Raw genomic sequence first — 18,822 nt, 5'->3', positions numbered from 1 at the left:
CATCCTTGTGTGAAGATGTATGACTGCACGTTAATTATAGCAACATCAACATATTCATAATTATGGATAGGAGGGGAGCCTCATCTGCTATTCTTGACATGTAAAGTCAATTTTTTAAGGTTTTAAAAAGATTTTCCGATGCTGTTGTTTGAAACGGACTTTGGCAAACCCCTAGCTGCTGAGCGAAAATGGCAACCTTCCATCAAGGAATCGAACCCTGTTCCTCCGCTTGACAGGCGGATTCTAACCTTTGACCATTGAAGAAGATTCAGAATGTGTTGCTTGACTGTCGTGCCAATTCTGAGAATACAAGCTGTAAGAGTATCACTGAAAAATTGACAAAAAAAATCACGTTGCTAAAATTGTTCCATTGTCGAGCATTTGCATGACTGAGAGCGTAAATTGACTGTGGAAGGGGTTCCATGGTGTAAAGGTCAGCACTCTGGACTTTGAATCCAGTGATCCGAGTTCAAATCTCGGTGGAACCTTCAGGTGTGTGCTTTCATGGTTGCGTTCTGGAAAGTAGATGAGTTGAGTAGGCTAGTCAGTTGTGAAAGGACACCAGAGTGCACGATTCCAGCTGAGAGGATCTGTGGTATGTGACGTCAAACCTCTGTGTTGCTAGTTGAATCTTTTTTGGTTTCCTCTTGCATATTCATTTACGATGCTTCTATTTATCCATGCTCTCCCACAGGAGTGTGTTACAATCCCACTTCTGACTCAATTTGTTGCGACTCCAAAATCACTTTCCGTGAGCAACAAAATTTGGGAAAACTAACCTCATTCTTTGGCGTCTGGAACACTAGTGACTAGGCATGGTTCCAGTTTCCGTAGTGTAGTGGTTATCACATTTGCCTCACACGCGAAAGGTCCTCAGTTCGAAACTGGGCGGAAACATTACTTGCTCCTCCATTATTTATTTCATCCTTGTGTGAAGATGTATGACTGCACGTTAATGATAGCAACATCAACATATTCATAATTATGGATAGGAGGGGAGCCTCATCTGCTATTCTTGACATGTAAAGTCAATTTTTTAAGGTTTTAAAAAGATTTTCCGATGCTGTTGTTTGAAACGGACTTTGGCAAACCCCTAGCTGCTGAGCGAAAATGGCAACCTTCCATCAAGGAATCGAACCCTGTTCCTCCGCTTGACAGGCGGATTCTAACCTTTGACCATTGAAGAAGATACAGAATGTGTTGCTTGACTGTCGTGCCAATTCTGAGAATACAAGCTGTAAGAGTATCACTGAAAAATTGACAAAAAAAAATCACGTTGCCAAAATCCTTCCATTGTCGAGCATTTGCATGACTGAGAGCGCAAATTGACTGTGGAAGGGGTTCCATGGTGTAAAGGTCAGCACTCTGGACTTTGAATCCAGTGATCCGAGTTCAAATCTCGGTGGAACCTTCAGGTGTGTGCTGTCATGGTTGTGTTCTGGAAAGTAGATGAGTTGAGTAGGCTAGTCAGTTGTGAAAGGACACCAGAGTGCACGATTCCAGCTGAGAGGATCAGTGGTATGTGACGTCACACCTCTGTGTTGCTAGTTGAATCTTTTTTGGTTTCCTCTTGCATGTTCATTTACGATGCTTCTATTTATCCATGCTCTCCCAGAGGAGTGTGTTACAATCCCACTTCTGACTCAATTTGTTGCGACTCCAAAATCACTTTCCGTGAGCAACAAAATTTGGGAAAACTTACCTCATTCTTTGGCGTCTGGAACACTAGTGAATAGGCATGGTTCCAGTTTCCGTAGTGTAGTGGTTATCACATTCGCCTAACACGCGAAAGGTCCTCAGTTCGAAACTGGGCGGAAACATTACCTGCTCCTCCATTATTTATCCCACCCTTGTGGGAAGATGTATGACTGCACGTTAATGATAGCAACATCAACATATTCATAATTATGGATAGGAGGGGAGCCTCATCTGCTATCCTTGACATGTAAAGTCAATTTTTTCAGGTTTTAAAAAGATTTTCCGATGCTGTTGTTTGAAACGGACTTTGGCAAACCCCTAGCTGCTGAGCGAAAATGGCAACCTTCCATCAAGGAATCGAACCCTGTTCCTCCGCTTGACAGGCTGATTCTAACCTTTGACCATTGAAGAAGATACAGAATGTGTTGCTTGACTGTCGTGCCAATTCTGAGAATACAAGCTGTAAGAGTATCACTGAAAAATTGACAAAAAAAAATCACGTTGCTAAAATCCTTCCATTGTCGAGCATTTGCATGACTGAGAGCGTAAATTGACTGTGGAAGGGGTTCCATGGTGTAAAGGTCAGCACTCTGGACTCTGAATCCAGTGATCCGAGTTCAAATCTCGGTGGAACCTCCAGGTGTGTGCTGTCATGGTTGTGTTCTGGAAAGAAGATGAGTTGAGTAGGCTAGTCAGTTGTGAAAGGACACCAGAGTGCACGATTCCAGCTGAGAGGATCTATGGTATGTGATGTCACACCTCTGTGTTGCTAGTTGAATCTTTTTTGGTTTCCTCTTGCATGTTCATTTACGATGATTCTATTTATCCATGCTCTCCCAGAGGAGTGTGTTACAATCCCACTTCTGACTCAATTTGTTGCAACTCCACAAACTCTTTCCGCGAGCAACAAAATTTGGGAAAACTTACCTCATTCTTTGGCGTCCGGAACACTAGTGAATAGGCATGGTTCCAGTTTCCGTAGTGTAGTGGTTATCACATTCGCCTCACACGCGAAAGGTCCTCAGTTCGAAACTGGGCGGAAACATTACTTGCTCCTCCTTTATTTATTTCATCCTTGTGTGAAGATGTATGACTGCACGTTAATTATAGCAACATCAACATATTCATAATTATGGATAGGAGGGGAGCCTCATCTGCTATTCTTGACATGTAAAGTCAATTTTTTAAGGTTTTAAAAAGATTTTCCGATGCTGTTGTTTGAAACGGACTTTGGCAAACCCCTAGCTGCTGAGCGAAAATGGCAACCTTCCATCAAGGAATCGAACCCTGTTCCTCCGCTTGACAGGCGGATTCTAACCTTTGACCATTGAAGAAGATTCAGAATGTGTTGCTTGACTGTCGTGCCAATTCTGAGAATACAAGCTGTAAGAGTATCACTGAAAAATTGACAAAAAAAATCACGTTGCTAAAATTGTTCCATTGTCGAGCATTTGCATGACTGAGAGCGTAAATTGACTGTGGAAGGGGTTCCATGGTGTAAAGGTCAGCACTCTGGACTCTGAATCCAGTGATCCGAGTTCAAATCTCGGTGGAACCTTCAGGTGTGTGCTTTCATGGTTGCGTTCTGGAAAGTAGATGAGTTGAGTAGGCTAGTCAGTTGTGAAAGGACACCAGAGTGCACGATTCCAGCTGAGAGGATCTGTGGTATGTGACGTCAAACCTCTGTGTTGCTAGTTGAATCTTTTTTGGTTTCCTCTTGCATATTCATTTACGATGCTTCTATTTATCCATGCTCTCCCACAGGAGTGTGTTACAATCCCACTTCTGACTCAATTTGTTGCGACTCCAAAATCACTTTCCGTGAGCAACAAAATTTGGGAAAACTAACCTCATTCTTTGGCGTCTGGAACACTAGTGACTAGGCATGGTTCCAGTTTCCGTAGTGTAGTGGTTATCACATTTGCCTCACACGCGAAAGGTCCTCAGTTCGAAACTGGGCGGAAACATTACTTGCTCCTCCATTATTTATTTCATCCTTGTGTGAAGATGTATGACTGCACGTTAATGATAGCAACATCAACATATTCATAATTATGGATAGGAGGGGAGCCTCATCTGCTATTCTTGACATGTAAAGTCAATTTTTTAAGGTTTTAAAAAGATTTTCCGATGCTGTTGTTTGAAACGGACTTTGGCAAACCCCTAGCTGCTGAGCGAAAATGGCAACCTTCCGTCAAGGAATCGAACCCTGTTCCTCCGCTTGACAGGCGGATTCTAACCTTTGACCATTGAAGAAGATACAGAATGTGTTGCTTGACTGTCGTGCCAATTCTGAGAATACAAGCTGTAAGAGTATCACTGAAAAATTGACAAAAAAAAATCACGTTGCTAAAATCCTTCCATTGTCGAGCATTTGCATGACTGAGAGCGCAAATTGACTGTGGAAGGGGTTCCATGGTGTAAAGGTCAGCACTCTGGACTTTGAATCCAGTGATCCGAGTTCAAATCTCGGTGGAACCTTCAGGTGTGTGCTGTCATGGTTGTGTTCTGGAAAGAAGATGAGTTGAGTAGGCTAGTCAGTTGTGAAAGGACACCAGAGTGCACGATTCCAGCTGAGAGGATCAGTGGTATGTGACGTCACACCTCTGTGTTGCTAGTTGAATCTTTTTTGGTTTCCTCTTGCATGTTCATTTACGATGATTCTATTTATCCATGCTCTCCCAGAGGAGTGTGTTACAATCCCACTTCTGACTCAATTTGTTGCGACTCCAAAATCACTTTCCGTGAGCAACAAAATTTGGGAAAACTTACCTCATTCTTTGGCATCCGGAACACTAGTGAATAGGCATGGTTCCAGTTTCTGTAGTGTAGTGGTTATCACATTCGCCTAACACGCGAAAGGTCCTCAGTTCGAAACTGGGCGGAAACATTACCTGCTCCTCCATTATTTATCCCACCCTTGTGGGAAGATGTATGACTGCACGTTAATGATAGCAACATCAACATATTCATAATTATGGATAGGAGGGGAGCCTCATCTGCTATCCTTGACATGTAAAGTCAATTTTTTCAGGTTTTAAAAAGATTTTCCGATGCTGTTGTTTGAAACGGACTTTGGCAAACCCCTAGCTGCTGAGCGAAAATGGCAACCTTCCGTCAAGGAATCGAACCCTGTTCCTCCGCTTGACAGGCGGATTCTAACCTTTGACCATTGAAGAAGATACAGAATGTGTTGCTTGACTGTCGTGCCAATTCTGAGAATACAAGCTGTAAGAGTATCACTGAAAAATTGACAAAAAAAAATCACGTTGCTAAAATCCTTCCATTGTCGAGCATTTGCATGACTGAGAGCGTAAATTGACTGTGGAAGGGGTTCCATGGTGTAAAGGTCAGCACTCTGGACTCTGAATCCAGTGATCCGAGTTCAAATCTCGGTGGAACTTCCAGGTGTGTGCTGTCATGGTTGTGTTCTGGAAAGAAGATGAGTTGAGTAGGCTAGTCAGTTGTGAAAGGACACCAGAGTGCACGATTCCAGCTGAGAGGATCTGTGGTATGTGATGTCACACCTCTGTGTTGCTAGTTGAATCTCTTTTGGTTTCCTCTTGCATGTTCATTTACGATGCTTCTATTTATCCATGCTCTCCCAGAGGAGTGTGTTACAATCCCACTTCTGACTCAATTTGTTGCGACTCCAAAATCACTTTCCGTGAGCAACAAAATTTGGGAAAACTTACCTCATTCTTTGGCGTCGGGAACACTAGTGAATAGGCATGGGTTCAGTTTCCGTAGTGTAGTGGTTATCACATTCGCCTAACACGCGAAAAGTCCTTAGTTCGAAACTGGGCGGAAACATTACTTGCTCCTCCATTATTTATTTCATCCTTGTGTGAAGATGTATGACTGCACGTTAATGATAGCAACATCAACATATTCATAATTATGGATAGGAGGGGAGCCTCATCTGCTATTCTTGACATGTAAAGTCAATTTTTTAAGGTTTTAAAAAGATTTTCCGATGCTGTTGTTTGAGACGGACTTTGGCAAACCCCTAGCTGCTGAGCGAAAATGGCAACCTTCCATCAAGGAATCGAACCCTGTTCCTCCGCTTGACAGGCGGATTCTAACCTTTGACCATTGAAGAAGATACAGAATGTGTTGCTTGACTGTCGTGCCAATTCTGAGAATACAAGCTGTAAGAGTATCACTGAAAAATTGACAAAAAAAAATCACGTTGCCAAAATCCTTCCATTGTCGAGCATTTGCATGACTGAGAGCGCAAATTGACTGTGGAAGGGGTTCCATGGTGTAAAGGTCAGCACTCTGGACTTTGAATCCAGTGATCCGAGTTCAAATCTCGGTGGAACCTTCAGGTGTGTGCTGTCATGGTTGTGTTCTGGAAAGTAGATGAGTTGAGTAGGCTAGTCAGTTGTGAAAGGACACCAGAGTGCACGATTCCAGCTGAGAGGATCTGTGGTATGTGACGTCACACCTCTGTGTTGCTAGTTGAATCTTTTTTGGTTTCCTCTTGCATATTCATTTACGATGCTTCTATTTATCCATGCTCTCCCACAGGAGTGTGTTACAATCCCACTTCTGACTCAATTTGTTGCGACTCCAAAATCACTTTCCGTGAGCAACAAAATTTGGGAAAACTTACCTCATTCTTTGGCATCCGGAACACTAGTGAATAGGCATGGTTCCAGTTTCTGTAGTGTAGTGGTTATCACATTCGCCTAACACGCGAAAGGTCCTCAGTTCGAAACTGGGCGGAAACATTACCTGCTCCTCCATTATTTATCCCACCCTTGTGGGAAGATGTATGACTGCACGTTAATGATAGCAACATCAACATATTCATAATTATGGATAGGAGGGGAGCCTCATCTGCTATCCTTGACATGTAAAGTCAATTTTTTCAGGTTTTAAAAAGATTTTCCGATGCTGTTGTTTGAAACGGACTTTGGCAAACCCCTAGCTGCTGAGCGAAAATGGCAACCTTCCGTCAAGGAATCGAACCCTGTTCCTCCGCTTGACAGGCGGATTCTAACCTTTGACCATTGAAGAAGATACAGAATGTGTTGCTTGACTGTCGTGCCAATTCTGAGAATACAAGCTGTAAGAGTATCACTGAAAAATTGACAAAAAAAAATCACGTTGCTAAAATCCTTCCATTGTTGAGCATTTGCATGACTGAGAGCGTAAATTGACTGTGGAAGGGGTTCCATGGTGTAAAGGTCAGCACTCTGGACTCTGAATCCAGTGATCCGAGTTCAAATCTCGGTGGAACTTCCAGGTGTGTGCTGTCATGGTTGTGTTCTGGAAAGAAGATGAGTTGAGTAGGCTAGTCAGTTGTGAAAGGACACCAGAGTGCACGATTCCAGCTGAGAGGATCTGTGGTATGTGATGTCACACCTCTGTGTTGCTAGTTGAATCTCTTTTGGTTTCCTCTTGCATGTTCATTTACGATGATTCTATTTATCCATGCTCTCCCAGAGGAGTGTGTTACAATCCCACTTCTGACTCAATTTGTTGCAACTCCACAAACTCTTTCCGCGAGCAACAAAATTTGGGAAAACTTACCTCATTCTTTGGCGTCCGGAACACTAGTGAATAGGCATGGTTCCAGTTTCCGTAGTGTAGTGGTTATCACATTCGCCTCACACGCGAAAGGTCCTCAGTTCGAAACTGGGCGGAAACATTACTTGCTCCTCCTTTATTTATTTCATCCTTGTGTGAAGATGTATGACTGCACGTTAATTATAGCAACATCAACATATTCATAATTATGGATAGGAGGGGAGCCTCATCTGCTATTCTTGACATGTAAAGTCAATTTTTTAAGGTTTTAAAAAGATTTTCCGATGCTGTTGTTTGAAACGGACTTTGGCAAACCCCTAGCTGCTGAGCGAAAATGGCAACCTTCCATCAAGGAATCGAACCCTGTTCCTCCGCTTGACAGGCGGATTCTAACCTTTGACCATTGAAGAAGATTCAGAATGTGTTGCTTGACTGTCGTGCCAATTCTGAGAATACAAGCTGTAAGAGTATCACTGAAAAATTGACAAAAAAAATCACGTTGCTAAAATTGTTCCATTGTCGAGCATTTGCATGACTGAGAGCGTAAATTGACTGTGGAAGGGGTTCCATGGTGTAAAGGTCAGCACTCTGGACTTTGAATCCAGTGATCCGAGTTCAAATCTCGGTGGAACCTTCAGGTGTGTGCTTTCATGGTTGCGTTCTGGAAAGTAGATGAGTTGAGTAGGCTAGTCAGTTGTGAAAGGACACCAGAGTGCACGATTCCAGCTGAGAGGATCTGTGGTATGTGACGTCAAACCTCTGTGTTGCTAGTTGAATCTTTTTTGGTTTCCTCTTGCATATTCATTTACGATGCTTCTATTTATCCATGCTCTCCCACAGGAGTGTGTTACAATCCCACTTCTGACTCAATTTGTTGCGACTCCAAAATCACTTTCCGTGAGCAACAAAATTTGGGAAAACTTACCTCATTCTTTGGCGTCTGGAACACTAGTGAATAGGCATGGTTCCAGTTTCCGTAGTGTAGTGGTTATCACATTCGCCTAACACGCGAAAGGTCCTCAGTTCGAAACTGGGCGGAAACATTACCTGCTCCTCCATTATTTATCCCACCCTTGTGGGAAGATGTATGACTGCACGTTAATGATAGCAACATCAACATATTCATAATTATGGATAGGAGGGGAGCCTCATCTGCTATCCTTGACATGTAAAGTCAATTTTTTCAGGTTTTAAAAAGATTTTCCGATGCTGTTGTTTGAAACGGACTTTGGCAAACCCCTAGCTGCTGAGCGAAAATGGCAACCTTCCATCAAGGAATCGAACCCTGTTCCTCCGCTTGACAGGCTGATTCTAACCTTTGACCATTGAAGAAGATACAGAATGTGTTGCTTGACTGTCGTGCCAATTCTGAGAATACAAGCTGTAAGAGTATCACTGAAAAATTGACAAAAAAAAATCACGTTGCTAAAATCCTTCCATTGTCGAGCATTTGCATGACTGAGAGCGTAAATTGACTGTGGAAGGGGTTCCATGGTGTAAAGGTCAGCACTCTGGACTCTGAATCCAGTGATCCGAGTTCAAATCTCGGTGGAACCTCCAGGTGTGTGCTGTCATGGTTGTGTTCTGGAAAGAAGATGAGTTGAGTAGGCTAGTCAGTTGTGAAAGGACACCAGAGTGCACGATTCCAGCTGAGAGGATCTATGGTATGTGATGTCACACCTCTGTGTTGCTAGTTGAATCTTTTTTGGTTTCCTCTTGCATGTTCATTTACGATGATTCTATTTATCCATGCTCTCCCAGAGGAGTGTGTTACAATCCCACTTCTGACTCAATTTGTTGCAACTCCACAAACTCTTTCCGCGAGCAACAAAATTTGGGAAAACTTACCTCATTCTTTGGCGTCCGGAACACTAGTGAATAGGCATGGTTCCAGTTTCCGTAGTGTAGTGGTTATCACATTCGCCTCACACGCGAAAGGTCCTCAGTTCGAAACTGGGCGGAAACATTACTTGCTCCTCCTTTATTTATTTCATCCTTGTGTGAAGATGTATGACTGCACGTTAATTATAGCAACATCAACATATTCATAATTATGGATAGGAGGGGAGCCTCATCTGCTATTCTTGACATGTAAAGTCAATTTTTTAAGGTTTTAAAAAGATTTTCCGATGCTGTTGTTTGAAACGGACTTTGGCAAACCCCTAGCTGCTGAGCGAAAATGGCAACCTTCCATCAAGGAATCGAACCCTGTTCCTCCGCTTGACAGGCGGATTCTAACCTTTGACCATTGAAGAAGATACAGAATGTGTTGCTTGACTGTCGTGCCAATTCTGAGAATACAAGCTGTAAGAGTATCACTGAAAAATTGACAAAAAAAAATCACGTTGCCAAAATCCTTCCATTGTCGAGCATTTGCATGACTGAGAGCGCAAATTGACTGTGGAAGGGGTTCCATGGTGTAAAGGTCAGCACTCTGGACTTTGAATCCAGTGATCCGAGTTCAAATCTCGGTGGAACCTTCAGGTGTGTGCTGTCATGGTTGTGTTCTGGAAAGTAGATGAGTTGAGTAGGCTAGTCAGTTGTGAAAGGACACCAGAGTGCACGATTCCAGCTGAGAGGATCTGTGGTATGTGACGTCACACCTCTGTGTTGCTAGTTGAATCTTTTTTGGTTTCCTCTTGCATATTCATTTACGATGCTTCTATTTATCCATGCTCTCCCACAGGAGTGTGTTACAATCCCACTTCTGACTCAATTTGTTGCGACTCCAAAATCACTTTCCGTGAGCAACAAAATTTGGGAAAACTTACCTCATTCTTTGGCATCCGGAACACTAGTGAATAGGCATGGTTCCAGTTTCTGTAGTGTAGTGGTTATCACATTCGCCTAACACGCGAAAGGTCCTCAGTTCGAAACTGGGCGGAAACATTACCTGCTCCTCCATTATTTATCCCACCCTTGTGGGAAGATGTATGACTGCACGTTAATGATAGCAACATCAACATATTCATAATTATGGATAGGAGGGGAGCCTCATCTGCTATCCTTGACATGTAAAGTCAATTTTTTCAGGTTTTAAAAAGATTTTCCGATGCTGTTGTTTGAAACGGACTTTGGCAAACCCCTAGCTGCTGAGCGAAAATGGCAACCTTCCGTCAAGGAATCGAACCCTGTTCCTCCGCTTGACAGGCGGATTCTAACCTTTGACCATTGAAGAAGATACAGAATGTGTTGCTTGACTGTCGTGCCAATTCTGAGAATACAAGCTGTAAGAGTATCACTGAAAAATTGACAAAAAAAAATCACGTTGCTAAAATCCTTCCATTGTTGAGCATTTGCATGACTGAGAGCGTAAATTGACTGTGGAAGGGGTTCCATGGTGTAAAGGTCAGCACTCTGGACTCTGAATCCAGTGATCCGAGTTCAAATCTCGGTGGAACTTCCAGGTGTGTGCTGTCATGGTTGTGTTCTGGAAAGAAGATGAGTTGAGTAGGCTAGTCAGTTGTGAAAGGACACCAGAGTGCACGATTCCAGCTGAGAGGATCTGTGGTATGTGATGTCACACCTCTGTGTTGCTAGTTGAATCTCTTTTGGTTTCCTCTTGCATGTTCATTTACGATGATTCTATTTATCCATGCTCTCCCAGAGGAGTGTGTTACAATCCCACTTCTGACTCAATTTGTTGCAACTCCACAAACTCTTTCCGCGAGCAACAAAATTTGGGAAAACTTACCTCATTCTTTGGCGTCCGGAACACTAGTGAATAGGCATGGTTCCAGTTTCCGTAGTGTAGTGGTTATCACATTCGCCTCACACGCGAAAGGTCCTCAGTTCGAAACTGGGCGGAAACATTACTTGCTCCTCCTTTATTTATTTCATCCTTGTGTGAAGATGTATGACTGCACGTTAATTATAGCAACATCAACATATTCATAATTATGGATAGGAGGGGAGCCTCATCTGCTATTCTTGACATGTAAAGTCAATTTTTTAAGGTTTTAAAAAGATTTTCCGATGCTGTTGTTTGAAACGGACTTTGGCAAACCCCTAGCTGCTGAGCGAAAATGGCAACCTTCCATCAAGGAATCGAACCCTGTTCCTCCGCTTGACAGGCGGATTCTAACCTTTGACCATTGAAGAAGATTCAGAATGTGTTGCTTGACTGTCGTGCCAATTCTGAGAATACAAGCTGTAAGAGTATCACTGAAAAATTGACAAAAAAAATCACGTTGCTAAAATTGTTCCATTGTCGAGCATTTGCATGACTGAGAGCGTAAATTGACTGTGGAAGGGGTTCCATGGTGTAAAGGTCAGCACTCTGGACTTTGAATCCAGTGATCCGAGTTCAAATCTCGGTGGAACCTTCAGGTGTGTGCTTTCATGGTTGCGTTCTGGAAAGTAGATGAGTTGAGTAGGCTAGTCAGTTGTGAAAGGACACCAGAGTGCACGATTCCAGCTGAGAGGATCTGTGGTATGTGACGTCAAACCTCTGTGTTGCTAGTTGAATCTTTTTTGGTTTCCTCTTGCATATTCATTTACGATGCTTCTATTTATCCATGCTCTCCCACAGGAGTGTGTTACAATCCCACTTCTGACTCAATTTGTTGCGACTCCAAAATCACTTTCCGTGAGCAACAAAATTTGGGAAAACTTACCTCATTCTTTGGCGTCTGGAACACTAGTGAATAGGCATGGTTCCAGTTTCCGTAGTGTAGTGGTTATCACATTCGCCTAACACGCGAAAGGTCCTCAGTTCGAAACTGGGCGGAAACATTACCTGCTCCTCCATTATTTATCCCACCCTTGTGGGAAGATGTATGACTGCACGTTAATGATAGCAACATCAACATATTCATAATTATGGATAGGAGGGGAGCCTCATCTGCTATCCTTGACATGTAAAGTCAATTTTTTCAGGTTTTAAAAAGATTTTCCGATGCTGTTGTTTGAAACGGACTTTGGCAAACCCCTAGCTGCTGAGCGAAAATGGCAACCTTCCATCAAGGAATCGAACCCTGTTCCTCCGCTTGACAGGCTGATTCTAACCTTTGACCATTGAAGAAGATACAGAATGTGTTGCTTGACTGTCGTGCCAATTCTGAGAATACAAGCTGTAAGAGTATCACTGAAAAATTGACAAAAAAAAATCACGTTGCTAAAATCCTTCCATTGTCGAGCATTTGCATGACTGAGAGCGTAAATTGACTGTGGAAGGGGTTCCATGGTGTAAAGGTCAGCACTCTGGACTCTGAATCCAGTGATCCGAGTTCAAATCTCGGTGGAACCTCCAGGTGTGTGCTGTCATGGTTGTGTTCTGGAAAGAAGATGAGTTGAGTAGGCTAGTCAGTTGTGAAAGGACACCAGAGTGCACGATTCCAGCTGAGAGGATCTATGGTATGTGATGTCACACCTCTGTGTTGCTAGTTGAATCTTTTTTGGTTTCCTCTTGCATGTTCATTTACGATGATTCTATTTATCCATGCTCTCCCAGAGGAGTGTGTTACAATCCCACTTCTGACTCAATTTGTTGCAACTCCACAAACTCTTTCCGCGAGCAACAAAATTTGGGAAAACTTACCTCATTCTTTGGCGTCCGGAACACTAGTGAATAGGCATGGTTCCAGTTTCCGTAGTGTAGTGGTTATCACATTCGCCTCACACGCGAAAGGTCCTCAGTTCGAAACTGGGCGGAAACATTACTTGCTCCTCCTTTATTTATTTCATCCTTGTGTGAAGATGTATGACTGCACGTTAATTATAGCAACATCAACATATTCATAATTATGGATAGGAGGGGAGCCTCATCTGCTATTCTTGACATGTAAAGTCAATTTTTTAAGGTTTTAAAAAGATTTTCCGATGCTGTTGTTTGAAACGGACTTTGGCAAACCCCTAGCTGCTGAGCGAAAATGGCAACCTTCCATCAAGGAATCGAACCCTGTTCCTCCGCTTGACAGGCGGATTCTAACCTTTGACCATTGAAGAAGATTCAGAATGTGTTGCTTGACTGTCGTGCCAATTCTGAGAATACAAGCTGTAAGAGTATCACTGAAAAATTGACAAAAAAAATCACGTTGCTAAAATTGTTCCATTGTCGAGCATTTGCATGACTGAGAGCGTAAATTGACTGTGGAAGGGGTTCCATGGTGTAAAGGTCAGCACTCTGGACTCTGAATCCAGTGATCCGAGTTCAAATCTCGGTGGAACCTTCAGGTGTGTGCTTTCATGGTTGCGTTCTGGAAAGTAGATGAGTTGAGTAGGCTAGTCAGTTGTGAAAGGACACCAGAGTGCACGATTCCAGCTGAGAGGATCTGTGGTATGTGACGTCAAACCTCTGTGTTGCTAGTTGAATCTTTTTTGGTTTCCTCTTGCATATTCATTTACGATGCTTCTATTTATCCATGCTCTCCCACAGGAGTGTGTTACAATCCCACTTCTGACTCAATTTGTTGCGACTCCAAAATCACTTTCCGTGAGCAACAAAATTTGGGAAAACTAACCTCATTCTTTGGCGTCTGGAACACTAGTGACTAGGCATGGTTCCAGTTTCCGTAGTGTAGTGGTTATCACATTTGCCTCACACGCGAAAGGTCCTCAGTTCGAAACTGGGCGGAAACATTACTTGCTCCTCCATTATTTATTTCATCCTTGTGTGAAGATGTATGACTGCACGTTAATGATAGCAACATCAACATATTCATAATTATGGATAGGAGGGGAGCCTCATCTGCTATTCTTGACATGTAAAGTCAATTTTTTAAGGTTTTAAAAAGATTTTCCGATGCTGTTGTTTGAAACGGACTTTGGCAAACCCCTAGCTGCTGAGCGAAAATGGCAACCTTCCGTCAAGGAATCGAACCCTGTTCCTCCGCTTGACAGGCGGATTCTAACCTTTGACCATTGAAGAAGATACAGAATGTGTTGCTTGACTGTCGTGCCAATTCTGAGAATACAAGCTGTAAGAGTATCACTGAAAAATTGACAAAAAAAAATCACGTTGCTAAAATCCTTCCATTGTCGAGCATTTGCATGACTGAGAGCGCAAATTGACTGTGGAAGGGGTTCCATGGTGTAAAGGTCAGCACTCTGGACTTTGAATCCAGTGATCCGAGTTCAAATCTCGGTGGAACCTTCAGGTGTGTGCTGTCATGGTTGTGTTCTGGAAAGAAGATGAGTTGAGTAGGCTAGTCAGTTGTGAAAGGACACCAGAGTGCACGATTCCAGCTGAGAGGATCAGTGGTATGTGACGTCACACCTCTGTGTTGCTAGTTGAATCTTTTTTGGTTTCCTCTTGCATGTTCATTTACGATGATTCTATTTATCCATGCTCTCCCAGAGGAGTGTGTTACAATCCCACTTCTGACTCAATTTGTTGCGACTCCAAAATCACTTTCCGTGAGCAACAAAATTTGGGAAAACTTACCTCATTCTTTGGCATCCGGAACACTAGTGAATAGGCATGGTTCCAGTTTCTGTAGTGTAGTGGTTATCACATTCGCCTAACACGCGAAAGGTCCTCAGTTCGAAACTGGGCGGAAACATTACCTGCTCCTCCATTATTTATCCCACCCTTGTGGGAAGATGTATGACTGCACGTTAATGATAGCAACATCAACATATTCATAATTATGGATAGGAGGGGAGCCTCATCTGCTATCCTTGACATGTAAAGTCAATTTTTTCAGGTTTTAAAAAGATTTTCCGATGCTGTTGTTTGAAACGGACTTTGGCAAACCCCTAGCTGCTGAGCGAAAATGGCAACCTTCCGTCAAGGAATCGAACCCTGTTCCTCCGCTTGACAGGCGGATTCTAACCTTTGACCATTGAAGAAGATACAGAATGTGTTGCTTGACTGTCGTGCCAATTCTGAGAATACAAGCTGTAAGAGTATCACTGAAAAATTGACAAAAAAAAATCACGTTGCTAAAATCCTTCCATTGTCGAGCATTTGCATGACTGAGAGCGTAAATTGACTGTGGAAGGGGTTCCATGGTGTAAAGGTCAGCACTCTGGACTCTGAATCCAGTGATCCGAGTTCAAATCTCGGTGGAACTTCCAGGTGTGTGCTGTCATGGTTGTGTTCTGGAAAGAAGATGAGTTGAGTAGGCTAGTCAGTTGTGAAAGGACACCAGAGTGCACGATTCCAGCTGAGAGGATCTGTGGTATGTGATGTCACACCTCTGTGTTGCTAGTTGAATCTCTTTTGGTTTCCTCTTGCATGTTCATTTACGATGCTTCTATTTATCCATGCTCTCCCAGAGGAGTGTGTTACAATCCCACTTCTGACTCAATTTGTTGCGACTCCAAAATCACTTTCCGTGAGCAACAAAATTTGGGAAAACTTACCTCATTCTTTGGCGTCGGGAACACTAGTGAATAGGCATGGGTTCAGGTTCCGTAGTGTAGTGGTTATCACATTCGCCTAACACGCGAAAGGTCCTTAGTTCGAAACTGGGCGGAAACATTACTTGCTCCTCCATTATTTATTTCATCCTTGTGTGAAGATGTATGACTGCACGTTAATGATAGCAACATCAACATATTCATAATTATGGATAGGAGGGGAGCCTCATCTGCTATTCTTGACATGTAAAGTCAATTTTTTAAGGTTTTAAAAAGATTTTCCGATGCTGTTGTTTGAGACGGACTTTGGCAAACCCCTAGCTGCTGAGCGAAAATGGCAACCTTCCATCAAGGAATCGAACCCTGTTCCTCCGCTTGACAGGCGGATTCTAACCTTTGACCATTGAAGAAGATACAGAATGTGTTGCTTGACTGTCGTGCCAATTCTGAGAATACAAGCTGTAAGAGTATCACTGAAAAATTGACAAAAAAAAATCACGTTGCCAAAATCCTTCCATTGTCGAGCATTTGCATGACTGAGAGCGCAAATTGACTGTGGAAGGGGTTCCATGGTGTAAAGGTCAGCACTCTGGACTTTGAATCCAGTGATCCGAGTTCAAATCTCGGTGGAACCTTCAGGTGTGTGCTGTCATGGTTGTGTTCTGGAAAGTAGATGAGTTGAGTAGGCTAGTCAGTTGTGAAAGGACACCAGAGTGCACGATTCCAGCTGAGAGGATCTGTGGTATGTGACGTCACACCTCTGTGTTGCTAGTTGAATCTTTTTTGGTTTCCTCTTGCATATTCATTTACGATGCTTCTATTTATCCATGCTCTCCCACAGGAGTGTGTTACAATCCCACTTCTGACTCAATTTGTTGCGACTCCAAAATCACTTTCCGTGAGCAACAAAATTTGGGAAAACTTACCTCATTCTTTGGCATCCGGAACACTAGTGAATAGGCATGGTTCCAGTTTCTGTAGTGTAGTGGTTATCACATTCGCCTAACACGCGAAAGGTCCTCAGTTCGAAACTGGGCGGAAACATTACCTGCTCCTCCATTATTTATCCCACCCTTGTGGGAAGATGTATGACTGCACGTTAATGATAGCAACATCAACATATTCATAATTATGGATAGGAGGGGAGCCTCATCTGCTATCCTTGACATGTAAAGTCAATTTTTTCAGGTTTTAAAAAGATTTTCCGATGCTGTTGTTTGAAACGGACTTTGGCAAACCCCTAGCTGCTGAGCGAAAATGGCAACCTTCCGTCAAGGAATCGAACCCTGTTCCTCCGCTTGACAGGCGGATTCTAACCTTTGACCATTGAAGAAGATACAGAATGTGTTGCTTGACTGTCGTGCCAATTCTGAGAATACAAGCTGTAAGAGTATCACTGAAAAATTGACAAAAAAAAATCACGTTGCTAAAATCCTTCCATTGTTGAGCATTTGCATGACTGAGAGCGTAAATTGACTGTGGAAGGGGTTCCATGGTGTAAAGGTCAGCACTCTGGACTCTGAATCCAGTGATCCGAGTTCAAATCTCGGTGGAACTTCCAGGTGTGTGCTGTCATGGTTGTGTTCTGGAAAGAAGATGAGTTGAGTAGGCTAGTCAGTTGTGAAAGGACACCAGAGTGCACGATTCCAGCTGAGAGGATCTGTGGTATGTGATGTCACACCTCTGTGTTGCTAGTTGAATCTCTTTTGGTTTCCTCTTGCATGTTCATTTACGATGCTTCTATTTATCCATGCTCTCCCAGAGGAGTGTGTTACAATCCCACTTCTGACTCAATTTGTTGCGACTCCAAAATCACTTTCCGTGAGCAACAAAATTTGGGAAAACTTACCTCATTCTTTGGCGTCGGGAACACTAGTGAATAGGCATGGGTTCAGTTTCCGTAGTGTAGTGGTTATCACATTCGCCTAACACGCGAAAGGTCCTCAGTTCGAAACTGGGCGGAAACATTACTTGCTCCTCCATTATTTATTTCATCCTTGTGTGAAGATGTATGACTGCACGTTAATGATAGCAACATCAACATATTCATAATTATGGATAGGAGGGGAGCCTCATCTGCTATTCTTGACATGTAAAGTCAATTTTTTAAGGTTTTAAAAAGATTTTCCGATGCTGTTGTTTGAGACGGACTTTGGCAAACCCCTAGCTGCTGAGCGAAAATGGCAACCTTCCATCAAGGAATCGAACCCTGTTCCTCCGCTTGACAGGCAGATTCTAACCTTTGACCATTGAAGAAGATACAGAATGTGTTGCTTGACTGTCGTGCCAATTCTGAGAATACAAGCTGTAAGAGTATCACTGAAAAATTGACAAAAAAAAATCACGTTGCCAAAATCCTTCCATTGTCGAGCATTTGCATGACTGAGAGCGCAAATTGACTGTGGAAGGGGTTCCATGGTGTAAAGGTCAGCACTCTGGACTTTGAATCCAGTGATCCGAGTTCAAATCTCGGTGGAACCTTCAGGTGTGTGCTGTCATGGTTGTGTTCTGGAAAGTAGATGAGTTGAGTAGGCTAGTCAGTTGTGAAAGGACACCAGAGTGCACGATTCCAGCTGAGAGGATCTGTGGTATGTGACGTCACACCTCTGTGTTGCTAGTTGAATCTTTTTTGGTTTCCTCTTGCATATTCATTTACGATGCTTCTATTTATCCATGCTCTCCCACAGGAGTGTGTTACAATCCCACTTCTGACTCAATTTGTTGCGACTCCAAAATCACTTTCCGTGAGCAACAAAATTTGGGAAAACTTACCTCATTCTTTGGCATCCGGAACACTAGTGAATAGGCATGGTTCCAGTTTCTGTAGTGTAGTGGTTATCACATTCGCCTAACACGCGAAAGGTCCTCAGTTCGAAACTGGGCGGAAACATTACCTGCTCCTCCATTATTTATCCCACCCTTGTGGGAAGATGTATGACTGCACGTTAATGATAGCAACATCAACATATTCATAATTATGGATAGGAGGGGAGCCTCATCTGCTATCCTTGACATGTAAAGTCAATTTTTTCAGGTTTTAAAAAGATTTTCCGATGCTGTTGTTTGAAACGGACTTTGGCAAACCCCTAGCTGCTGAGCGAAAATGGCAACCTTCCGTCAAGGAATCGAACCCTGTTCCTCCGCTTGACAGGCGGATTCTAACCTTTGACCATTGAAGAAGATACAGAATGTGTTGCTTGACTGTCGTGCCAATTCTGAGAATACAAGCTGTAAGAGTATCACTGAAAAATTGACAAAAAAAAATCACGTTGCTAAAATCCT

The 18,822-nt window shown here is 43.0% G+C and overlaps 35 non-coding genes across 35 annotated transcripts; all 35 read left to right on the top strand.

Moving 5' to 3' along the window:
* Nucleotides 1-416: 416 nt before the first annotated feature.
* Nucleotides 417-488, top strand: trnaq-uug (transfer RNA glutamine (anticodon UUG)). Its single transcript has one exon. It is a non-coding gene; the product is annotated as a tRNA-Gln (tRNA).
* Nucleotides 489-824: 336 nt separating this feature from the next.
* trnav-cac (transfer RNA valine (anticodon CAC)) lies at nucleotides 825-897 on the top strand. Its single transcript has one exon. It is a non-coding gene; the product is annotated as a tRNA-Val (tRNA).
* A 442-nt stretch (nucleotides 898-1,339) lies between these two features.
* On the top strand, nucleotides 1,340-1,411 carry trnaq-uug (transfer RNA glutamine (anticodon UUG)). Its single transcript has one exon. It is a non-coding gene; the product is annotated as a tRNA-Gln (tRNA).
* A 336-nt stretch (nucleotides 1,412-1,747) lies between these two features.
* trnav-aac (transfer RNA valine (anticodon AAC)) lies at nucleotides 1,748-1,820 on the top strand. Its single transcript has one exon. It is a non-coding gene; the product is annotated as a tRNA-Val (tRNA).
* A 442-nt stretch (nucleotides 1,821-2,262) lies between these two features.
* trnaq-cug (transfer RNA glutamine (anticodon CUG)) lies at nucleotides 2,263-2,334 on the top strand. The gene has a single exon. It is a non-coding gene; the product is annotated as a tRNA-Gln (tRNA).
* A 336-nt stretch (nucleotides 2,335-2,670) lies between these two features.
* Nucleotides 2,671-2,743, top strand: trnav-cac (transfer RNA valine (anticodon CAC)). The gene has a single exon. It is a non-coding gene; the product is annotated as a tRNA-Val (tRNA).
* A 441-nt stretch (nucleotides 2,744-3,184) lies between these two features.
* On the top strand, nucleotides 3,185-3,256 carry trnaq-cug (transfer RNA glutamine (anticodon CUG)). The gene has a single exon. It is a non-coding gene; the product is annotated as a tRNA-Gln (tRNA).
* A 336-nt stretch (nucleotides 3,257-3,592) lies between these two features.
* Nucleotides 3,593-3,665, top strand: trnav-cac (transfer RNA valine (anticodon CAC)). The gene has a single exon. It is a non-coding gene; the product is annotated as a tRNA-Val (tRNA).
* A 442-nt stretch (nucleotides 3,666-4,107) lies between these two features.
* trnaq-uug (transfer RNA glutamine (anticodon UUG)) lies at nucleotides 4,108-4,179 on the top strand. The gene has a single exon. It is a non-coding gene; the product is annotated as a tRNA-Gln (tRNA).
* A 336-nt stretch (nucleotides 4,180-4,515) lies between these two features.
* Nucleotides 4,516-4,588, top strand: trnav-aac (transfer RNA valine (anticodon AAC)). The gene has a single exon. It is a non-coding gene; the product is annotated as a tRNA-Val (tRNA).
* Nucleotides 4,589-5,438: 850 nt separating this feature from the next.
* trnav-aac (transfer RNA valine (anticodon AAC)) lies at nucleotides 5,439-5,511 on the top strand. The gene has a single exon. It is a non-coding gene; the product is annotated as a tRNA-Val (tRNA).
* A 442-nt stretch (nucleotides 5,512-5,953) lies between these two features.
* trnaq-uug (transfer RNA glutamine (anticodon UUG)) lies at nucleotides 5,954-6,025 on the top strand. Its single transcript has one exon. It is a non-coding gene; the product is annotated as a tRNA-Gln (tRNA).
* Nucleotides 6,026-6,361: 336 nt separating this feature from the next.
* trnav-aac (transfer RNA valine (anticodon AAC)) lies at nucleotides 6,362-6,434 on the top strand. Its single transcript has one exon. It is a non-coding gene; the product is annotated as a tRNA-Val (tRNA).
* An 850-nt stretch (nucleotides 6,435-7,284) lies between these two features.
* On the top strand, nucleotides 7,285-7,357 carry trnav-cac (transfer RNA valine (anticodon CAC)). Its single transcript has one exon. It is a non-coding gene; the product is annotated as a tRNA-Val (tRNA).
* A 441-nt stretch (nucleotides 7,358-7,798) lies between these two features.
* On the top strand, nucleotides 7,799-7,870 carry trnaq-uug (transfer RNA glutamine (anticodon UUG)). Its single transcript has one exon. It is a non-coding gene; the product is annotated as a tRNA-Gln (tRNA).
* A 336-nt stretch (nucleotides 7,871-8,206) lies between these two features.
* trnav-aac (transfer RNA valine (anticodon AAC)) lies at nucleotides 8,207-8,279 on the top strand. Its single transcript has one exon. It is a non-coding gene; the product is annotated as a tRNA-Val (tRNA).
* Nucleotides 8,280-8,721: 442 nt separating this feature from the next.
* Nucleotides 8,722-8,793, top strand: trnaq-cug (transfer RNA glutamine (anticodon CUG)). Its single transcript has one exon. It is a non-coding gene; the product is annotated as a tRNA-Gln (tRNA).
* A 336-nt stretch (nucleotides 8,794-9,129) lies between these two features.
* On the top strand, nucleotides 9,130-9,202 carry trnav-cac (transfer RNA valine (anticodon CAC)). The gene has a single exon. It is a non-coding gene; the product is annotated as a tRNA-Val (tRNA).
* A 442-nt stretch (nucleotides 9,203-9,644) lies between these two features.
* trnaq-uug (transfer RNA glutamine (anticodon UUG)) lies at nucleotides 9,645-9,716 on the top strand. The gene has a single exon. It is a non-coding gene; the product is annotated as a tRNA-Gln (tRNA).
* A 336-nt stretch (nucleotides 9,717-10,052) lies between these two features.
* trnav-aac (transfer RNA valine (anticodon AAC)) lies at nucleotides 10,053-10,125 on the top strand. The gene has a single exon. It is a non-coding gene; the product is annotated as a tRNA-Val (tRNA).
* Nucleotides 10,126-10,975: 850 nt separating this feature from the next.
* On the top strand, nucleotides 10,976-11,048 carry trnav-cac (transfer RNA valine (anticodon CAC)). The gene has a single exon. It is a non-coding gene; the product is annotated as a tRNA-Val (tRNA).
* A 441-nt stretch (nucleotides 11,049-11,489) lies between these two features.
* On the top strand, nucleotides 11,490-11,561 carry trnaq-uug (transfer RNA glutamine (anticodon UUG)). Its single transcript has one exon. It is a non-coding gene; the product is annotated as a tRNA-Gln (tRNA).
* Nucleotides 11,562-11,897: 336 nt separating this feature from the next.
* Nucleotides 11,898-11,970, top strand: trnav-aac (transfer RNA valine (anticodon AAC)). Its single transcript has one exon. It is a non-coding gene; the product is annotated as a tRNA-Val (tRNA).
* Nucleotides 11,971-12,412: 442 nt separating this feature from the next.
* On the top strand, nucleotides 12,413-12,484 carry trnaq-cug (transfer RNA glutamine (anticodon CUG)). The gene has a single exon. It is a non-coding gene; the product is annotated as a tRNA-Gln (tRNA).
* A 336-nt stretch (nucleotides 12,485-12,820) lies between these two features.
* Nucleotides 12,821-12,893, top strand: trnav-cac (transfer RNA valine (anticodon CAC)). The gene has a single exon. It is a non-coding gene; the product is annotated as a tRNA-Val (tRNA).
* Nucleotides 12,894-13,334: 441 nt separating this feature from the next.
* On the top strand, nucleotides 13,335-13,406 carry trnaq-cug (transfer RNA glutamine (anticodon CUG)). The gene has a single exon. It is a non-coding gene; the product is annotated as a tRNA-Gln (tRNA).
* Nucleotides 13,407-13,742: 336 nt separating this feature from the next.
* On the top strand, nucleotides 13,743-13,815 carry trnav-cac (transfer RNA valine (anticodon CAC)). The gene has a single exon. It is a non-coding gene; the product is annotated as a tRNA-Val (tRNA).
* Nucleotides 13,816-14,257: 442 nt separating this feature from the next.
* trnaq-uug (transfer RNA glutamine (anticodon UUG)) lies at nucleotides 14,258-14,329 on the top strand. The gene has a single exon. It is a non-coding gene; the product is annotated as a tRNA-Gln (tRNA).
* A 336-nt stretch (nucleotides 14,330-14,665) lies between these two features.
* trnav-aac (transfer RNA valine (anticodon AAC)) lies at nucleotides 14,666-14,738 on the top strand. The gene has a single exon. It is a non-coding gene; the product is annotated as a tRNA-Val (tRNA).
* An 850-nt stretch (nucleotides 14,739-15,588) lies between these two features.
* trnav-aac (transfer RNA valine (anticodon AAC)) lies at nucleotides 15,589-15,661 on the top strand. Its single transcript has one exon. It is a non-coding gene; the product is annotated as a tRNA-Val (tRNA).
* Nucleotides 15,662-16,103: 442 nt separating this feature from the next.
* Nucleotides 16,104-16,175, top strand: trnaq-uug (transfer RNA glutamine (anticodon UUG)). The gene has a single exon. It is a non-coding gene; the product is annotated as a tRNA-Gln (tRNA).
* A 336-nt stretch (nucleotides 16,176-16,511) lies between these two features.
* trnav-aac (transfer RNA valine (anticodon AAC)) lies at nucleotides 16,512-16,584 on the top strand. The gene has a single exon. It is a non-coding gene; the product is annotated as a tRNA-Val (tRNA).
* Nucleotides 16,585-17,434: 850 nt separating this feature from the next.
* Nucleotides 17,435-17,507, top strand: trnav-aac (transfer RNA valine (anticodon AAC)). The gene has a single exon. It is a non-coding gene; the product is annotated as a tRNA-Val (tRNA).
* Nucleotides 17,508-17,949: 442 nt separating this feature from the next.
* Nucleotides 17,950-18,021, top strand: trnaq-uug (transfer RNA glutamine (anticodon UUG)). The gene has a single exon. It is a non-coding gene; the product is annotated as a tRNA-Gln (tRNA).
* Nucleotides 18,022-18,357: 336 nt separating this feature from the next.
* On the top strand, nucleotides 18,358-18,430 carry trnav-aac (transfer RNA valine (anticodon AAC)). Its single transcript has one exon. It is a non-coding gene; the product is annotated as a tRNA-Val (tRNA).
* Nucleotides 18,431-18,822: the final 392 nt, after the last annotated feature.

Source organism: Odontesthes bonariensis, chromosome 11, assembly GCF_027942865.1.
Source record: "Odontesthes bonariensis isolate fOdoBon6 chromosome 11, fOdoBon6.hap1, whole genome shotgun sequence".
Taxonomy (NCBI): domain Eukaryota; kingdom Metazoa; phylum Chordata; class Actinopteri; order Atheriniformes; family Atherinopsidae; genus Odontesthes; species Odontesthes bonariensis.
Note: the sequence above shows the minus strand (reverse complement) of the source record. Positions and strands in the feature narration are given on the sequence as shown.